The 7,464-nt window shown below is 41.7% G+C and overlaps 1 protein-coding gene across 1 annotated transcript in view; it reads right to left on the bottom strand.

The window, feature by feature from the left end:
- RAB3IP (RAB3A interacting protein) overlaps nucleotides 1–250 on the bottom strand; it is a 57,732-nt gene extending 57,482 nt beyond the window's left edge. The window contains exon 1 of the mRNA XM_008066616.2: nucleotides 167–250. The gene's annotated coding sequence lies outside the window, so the exon portion shown is untranslated. The remainder of the gene's footprint in view (nucleotides 1–166) is intronic.
- Nucleotides 251–7,464: the final 7,214 nt, after the last annotated feature.

Consider the following 7,464-nt stretch of genomic DNA (forward strand, 5'->3'; position numbering starts at 1 on the left):
CCCGGGTTTCCTCCGCGGGTGGTTTCCCTGGGAACCAGCGCGCGTCGACGCCGGGCGGTGTTTTGCGAGGCTCGACAGGCGGTCTGTGGTTGACTCCAAGCATGTCGGGCTCGCCCGGAGAGGCAGGAGGCACCTTCGCCGTGAGTTGAGGACTTCGAGGACCAACCTGGGGCTCGGCGTCCGTAGACACCTGACAGCGGGTGTGTGGCGGGGGATGGGAAGCAGCAGTCTGAGAACCCAGATCCCATCACCTTCCAGCAGCTGCCAGAGCATTCGAGAATGTCGTGTGTGTCCCTGCCTTCTCCCATCTTTGTGTCAACTGTTTTATCAAACTTCACCCCACTTTAGGTCTTCCGGTAGAAAAAGTGAAAATGCAGAGAGAGCCACGTTCCTAAAAATCGGATCGAGAATGAGACAATGGCTATATGTGTCTGTTTAGTAAAAGAGAGAGAGAAGCGACACACGTATCGAGTGGAAGCATCGTTCTGTGTATGGATCACATCTGTTAGGGGCAGTGAAGAAAGGTCGGTTATGTGTATGGCTACTGGAATCAGAATTCTTGGGTTTGAATCTGCCACCTGCTAGCCGTGTGACCTTGAGCGAGTTAATCTTTATAGCCCCAGTTTTCTCAACAGTAAATGGATATAATAAAAGTACCCACCTCAGTGAGTCATTGAGAGTTTAAGTGGCTTAATATATGTAAAAACAGCGTACACAGAGTGCCTAATGAATATTAGCTATTCATAGTAATAACATTTTTACTATTACCGTCCACCTATAATCCAGAAACTAGAAAGTCCGTTTTTATTCTTTTATACCCATCTCCAATATATCACCAAGTCCCATCCATCCTACAACCAAAATAATTCTTAAATCTTTCTCATCTGATCTTCACCTCATAGTCATTGCCAGTAGATAGGACCTTTCTCTTTAATGGACCCCTCACTATTCTTCCTTAAACCACGTAGTTGGTCATTCATTCATCAGACATTTATTGTACTCTATGTGCCTAGTGCTAGACATGGGGACAGAGAAACCATTACAAAATCCCCACCATCCAGGGACTCAAACATAAGGAGACACGTATGTCTATAATAACTAAGCGGGATGAATAAACTCAACACACAGCAGACCACTTGGGTTCCCCAATCTTGCCGTACATTCCTGTGCCTCACACATGCCTGTCTTCACCTATGCTGTTCCTTTTTCTTATATCCTGATACCCTGCCTTTTCCTTAGCCAGCTGATTCTTTATTATCCTTCATCATTCAACCCAGGCATTAGTTCCATTGTGAGCCCTTCCCTGTTGCTTGTCACTCAGCCCTATCCCACCTAGCCCAGAGTGGGCTAGGTGCCCCTACCTGTGTGTCAGAACACTTACCTCTTTCTGCAACATATCGCATAGAATTACAGCCATGGGTTTATTTCTCCCTTTTCCTAATTAGACCGTGAGCTTCTGAGAACAGACACAAGGCCTGGCACATAGAAGCCTGATACTGGTTCAATACGTGCAGAATGAGTGGCTGACCTACAATGCAGAGTGTGCTGTCTTGGTATATGAATGTCTAGAGGACAAGTCTTATGATGCGTTCTGCACAAGACTTAAGACATTATGCCTCTAGAGAAGACAGTAAGCAATAGCCACACACCTGGGTCCCGCACTGGCCCATTTACAAAGTGCCTCCAATCCACGAGGCTCCTTGGAATATCCTTAGAGACATTTCTTCACAAAGACTTAAGCTGTCAGCACAGTTTGATAAGGAGGAGAGTAATATAGTTAATTACCTATTATAACATTTCAGTGTCCTTGCAGCATAGAGACCAAGACACATTATAGAGCGTTATACTCTCAGAATCTCAGCCTATACACAGTGCTGTGAGCATCCTAAGTGAGAGTGCTTACCCAAATGTAAAAGGAACTGGCACTTCACAAATTTAAAAAGCATAATAGATTTTATAGTGTGCTAAAGTTTGCCCTTTTTAATGAAAAAATAAAGTATACAATTAATGTCAAACTCAACATATAAAATAAAATTAATTTTTTAAAAATCTTTAGGCTTTCCCATTCATACCTGGGGCCAGAAAACAAAGGGGACAATTACAAAGATATAGGAGTTTTAAACTGAACAAATCATTTTAAGGTTGTTACCCTTAGTTATAACTTTTATTGCTTGTTTTCCTCTTTTTAAAAAAAAAAAGTAGGATTTATTGAGAGAAAAAAAAGAAAAGCTCCCACAGTAGGAGGGGACCTGAGGGGGTTGCCCACCTCTGTTTTACTTTCAAGGAAAATATATATTTGTATGGTACTTTCCAGTTACAAACTGATTTCATGTTATCTCATAAGTTAAAAAAAAATTGATGCACATATTCTTCATCTTTATATATGGGGCACTTAGACCACCAGAATTAGGGTTCTGGTATGTATGTGTGTATGTATGTATGTTGTATTTATTTATGTATTTATTTTTAGAGATGGAGTCTTACTCTGTTACCCAGGCTAGAGGGCAGTAGCAAAATCATAGCTCACTGCAGCCTCAAACTCCTAGAATCAAGCAATCCTCCCACTTCAGCCTCCCCTGTAGCTAGGACTGCAGGTGAGTACCATCATATCCAGCTAATTTTCTTAAAATTTTTTTGGTGGAGATGGCATCTCACTATGTTGATCAGACTGGTGCAACAAGTGTGATCCTAGGCTCAGGTGATCCTCCTGCCTTGGCCTCCCAAAGTTCTGGGATTTCCAGGTGTGAAACACCATACCTATCCAGGCCCTAGTCTTTAGAATGCAGTTTAGTATCTTACAAACAAATGAAATACAAACTCTTTAAAAAGCATATTGGACTTTTGTGTCCAGCAGTATGGCAGACTAGAGACTCTGACTGATTCTCCCACCAAAAGCAACTCAAAGTGCTGGATAAAATATATAAAAACATCAAACATCTCAGTGAGCTGGCAAGAACATAAGAAACCTTCAAGGGCAAAAATTAGGTAAAAATGGGAAACCACATAGTAGATAATAACAATGCAAAAAGAAAAAGAAAAAAACTCTGGGTATGGGGAAAATGTATCAAAAATAATGTATTATTTCCTTGTCTAGCAAAAGTTACTTGTGGGCCAGTACTTACATTCCTATAAAAATTTGCTTTTCCAACTCCTATACATGCAAGGCTGTCTCTAAAATGTCTTTCATTTGGTTAATTATGGGCAACCCTGCATTTCAAGCCCCACTTCTGATGTTGCAATAAGCAACTGAGATAAATGGGAAAGCTGAGAGAAAGGGTTAACAGAGAGCTTAGACTCTTTTTTTTTTTTTTTTGAGTTGGAGTCTCACTCTGTCACTCAGACTGGAGTGCAGTGGCCGCTCCCAGCCACTGCAGCCTCGACCTGCTGGGCTTCGGCAATCCTTCCGCCTTAGCCTTCCAAGTAGCTGGAACTACAGGCGCCCGCTACCACGCCCGGCTGATTTTTTGATTTATTGTAGAGATGAGGTTCTCGCCAAGTTGCCCAGGCAGGTCTTGAACCCGCGGGCTTAGGCAATCCACTCACCTCAGCCTCCCAAAGTGCAGGATTACAGGCTGAGCCACCGAACCCGGTTAGACTCTTAAGAAACATGATCTTCTTCCAAAAAAATCATTTTAACAAGCTACATGCATATAAGAAAACGATTTCGGAAATGATTTCATTTTATTTTTATTTATTTGAGTTGGGATCTCACGGTCACCCAGAATGGAGTGCAGTGGCATGATCACAGCCCACCGCAACCTCGAACTCCTGGGCTCAAGCATTCATTCCTCCTCAGTCTCCCAAGTAGCTGGGACTACAGGCACATACCACTTCACCTGGCTAATTTTTTATTTTTTGTACAGGTGGGGTCTCACTATGTTGCCCAGGCTGATCTCGAGCTCCTTGGCTGAAGTGTTGGGATAACAGGCATGAGCCACTGCTCCCAGACTGGAATTGACTTTAGATTCAGTTTATCACACACACAAATTGTCATCTATTAAACAAATATTTATTTATTGCTCCTCTACGCCGGGTACATAAATAATCTTCAGTATGACAAAAGAGGAGAGATAAAACACAATGAGAGGCTTCCCCTTAGCGTTTCAGTTCCAGGTTCTAGTCTATTCCTGAGGCTTCCTTCATCCCTTCCCATAAGTTTTGTGAGAAATTCTTGTGTCCTTAAAACAGTTCCCCCTTAGCCAGGCGTGGTGGCTCATGCCTGTAATCCCAGGACCTTGGGAGGTGGAGGTGAGAGGATTGCCTGAGCCCACGGGTTCAAGACCATCCTGGGTAACATGATGAGACCTCGGCTGTACACAAAAATTAGCCATGCATGGTGGTGCATGCCTGTAGTTCCAGCTACTTGGAAAGCTGAAACAGAAGGATCGCCTGAGCCCAGCAGGTCGATGTTGCTGTGGCTGTCAGCATGCCACTGCACTCCCACCAGGGCAACAGAGTGAGACTCTGACTCAAAAAAATAAAAATAAAATAAAGTCATTTCTAAAATCATTTTCTTATATGCATGTAGCTTGTTCAAATGATTCTTTTGAGGGAGATCATGCTTTTTAAGAGTCTAAACTCTCTGTTAACCCTTTCTCTCAGCCTTCCAATTTATCTCAGTTGCTTATTGCAACTGATAATAATTCCCCCTTTTGCTTAATACAACTTTGAATAGATCCTGTTACTGATCACCAGAAAATCATCCTAAACAATACATTTTCATGGAGGGATTGAGTTCTGTGGCAGTTAAAAAGCTCAAAGTAGCAGTAGCTTAAACAAAATAACATGTATTCTGCTCACATTAAGTGTGGATAGTCCAGTGTTGGTATGGTGATTCTCTAATGAGCAGGGACACAGGTTTCTTCTGTCATGTAATTTTACCATCCTAAAATGCAACTTCTACCTTATGATCCATGATGGCTGCTCAAGCTCCAACCAGCACATCCTTTTTCCAGCCAGCAAAAAGGAGATGGGACAAAAAGGAACACATCCACTATCCAAGGACACTTGCAGAAGCTATAGGCATCACTACACTTACACCCTATTGGTCAATGTAGTCTTTATTGGGTAGCCATGTGCCCACCTAAAAAAAATCAATGATTCTAACATTAACAAAGAAGGGGAAGTAACTAGCAGTCTCTAGCTCATTATTTGAGACTTAAGGTGAGAGAAATGGTGCTGGGTTAGACCATATAAATAGAGCAAAGGAAACTAGAAACATGCAGTGTGTTCAGAGATGGTGAGCAATGCAGATTAGTTGGCACATAGAACAAATATAGGTGGATAGATAAGCCTGGAACGATATGCAGGAACCAGATTGTAGAAAGATTGTAAATGCCAAGCTGAAGAATATAGAATTTTGATAATCAGAAGAGAGTTACTGGAAGATTTTTGAGCTGGAGAGTGAAATGATCAAAATGATGCTTTAGGAAGATTGTGGTGACAGTGCCCAGCATGTATTTGGGAGGGGATGATTAGAGGCAATAAACTTGTATAATGCAAAAAGTGATTAGATGTCTCTCTCTCTCTCTCTCTCTCTCTCTCTCTCTCTCTCTCTCTCTCTCTCTCTCACACACACACACACACACACACACACACACACACACACACACACACACACACACCATGCTCAGCATCCATTATACCCTTTTGAGATCAGCTCAATTAGTTGACTTGGGAAAGCACATTTTCACCATATTCAGTCTATATAATTCAAGTGAAACTGAATCCCCTCAACTCCAGGGATATGCATGTTGCCCAGGACTGACCAGAGAATCCTCCTGGTCTTGGGATTAGTTCAATTATAAGCAAATAACTCCATCAGGGCCACAAAGTTTCAATTCTGGGACTTTGGGGATATTTGGGGGGGAAAGTGAATCTCTTCTCTATGGGGATTGCTGAGAAGATCTCATATAAGCCGCAAGCTGCCAGCAACAATCTTACTCCCCAATGGAGAACATGCCTGAGAATTGAACTAACATGGAGACAGCAGCTCTGAGAGATAATAAACCATGTATGAGACCTTATGACATCATTAGAATTCCTGGATCAAGCTGTGACTGAAGCCTGAGACCTTGAAACTTTTAGTTATATGAATCAGTAATTTTCTCTTAGCTTGTGGCAGGAGTGAAGTATATCACCTCCTCATATACCCAAGGTCAAGATGGTTTTTGAGAAATACGTGTCTGACCATCTGGCCTCTTTTATTAGAAATGGCCCTACTCCAGCATTTTTAAATGAAGATGTTTTTGTTTCTATTTTATTTTCCAAAGGGGTATAAAAACTACTAAAAGGGATAAAATAAATAAGAATGAATCAGCTCACTCACAAGAAATATTCCTGGATAATGATTTTTAGTTGCTGAGACTATTCAGCACATTATTTCAAAGCGGTAAAATTCAGAGCAATCTGAGAAAAGAGAATTCAAAAGTGGCAGCTGCATTCGCTAGCAGGTTTGTGTAGAACACACATACAGAAAACCCCCATTTTTTTTCTGTGTAAATATCAAGAGGCCAAGACCTCTGATCATTAATTAAGTTACTTTGTGCATTATAGTGCGCAGAACAACAGAGGGAAAGACCCTTTATTGAAAGTTCGTATCACGGAAGTGGAAGTTTCAGAAGGACTGGAGCTCAGTGTCTTGTGGCCTTCATTAACCTGAACCTTCCTCTTCTGTTGCAGTGGCCTCAGTGGGAGCTATTTCTTCTACGTGTTCTGCTGTCTTCTCCTCTTCCCCCTTCACATCCTCTTGGGGATAGATGTCTGGGCCCAGAATTGGTATACACAGTCTGACTCCTTGACATTCTCCATGCTATAGTAGAAGCAGGAAAAGGTCAACTTGTATTGTTCCACACGGGGGTCACTGGCCATTCACCCAAGGCACAGATAATTCCAGTTAATGTCTTTTTTTGGCATTATCAATCTGTGTTCCTCATAGGGACCATCGGGGTCATCAACCACCAGCTCTGCATTGCTTGGAGATCCATCCTCTTCTTTGGTCACAAATATGATTCTTCCTGCTGGCAGTAGAGCAAGACTGCAGCCCAGCATTTAGGACTCACAGAAACAGCAGTGGCTTATTGTCATAAATTTTCAAAGTTAAGGGCACAATTACTGCTTTAAACCAGGAGTACAAAGTAGACACTAAAGTTCATGGAATATATGGCAAATTTGGAAGAAGATAATCATAGTGTCAAAAACTGACAAGAGATTCATTTTTAGCACTTAAAATAATTTTCAAATCAACATGAAAAAAGAAAAGACCGCAACAAAAAAAATATGGCAAAGGAATGGATACTTTATGGAAAAGAAAATCCAGAATGTTAATAAGCATATGAAGAAATATTCAAACTCATTGTTAGGCCAGATAATGACTACAGGACCCCTCAGGAACTGCCAGGAGTGTAAACTTTGTGAATTAAGTTCCTGCATATCGTATGACCCAGCAAATCTGTTCCTGGGTAT

This window comes from Carlito syrichta, unplaced genomic scaffold (assembly GCF_000164805.1).
Source record: "Carlito syrichta isolate Samal-C Ts95f unplaced genomic scaffold, Tarsius_syrichta-2.0.1 Scaffold309041, whole genome shotgun sequence".
In the NCBI taxonomy this organism is placed as follows: Eukaryota; Metazoa; Chordata; class Mammalia; order Primates; family Tarsiidae; genus Carlito; species Carlito syrichta.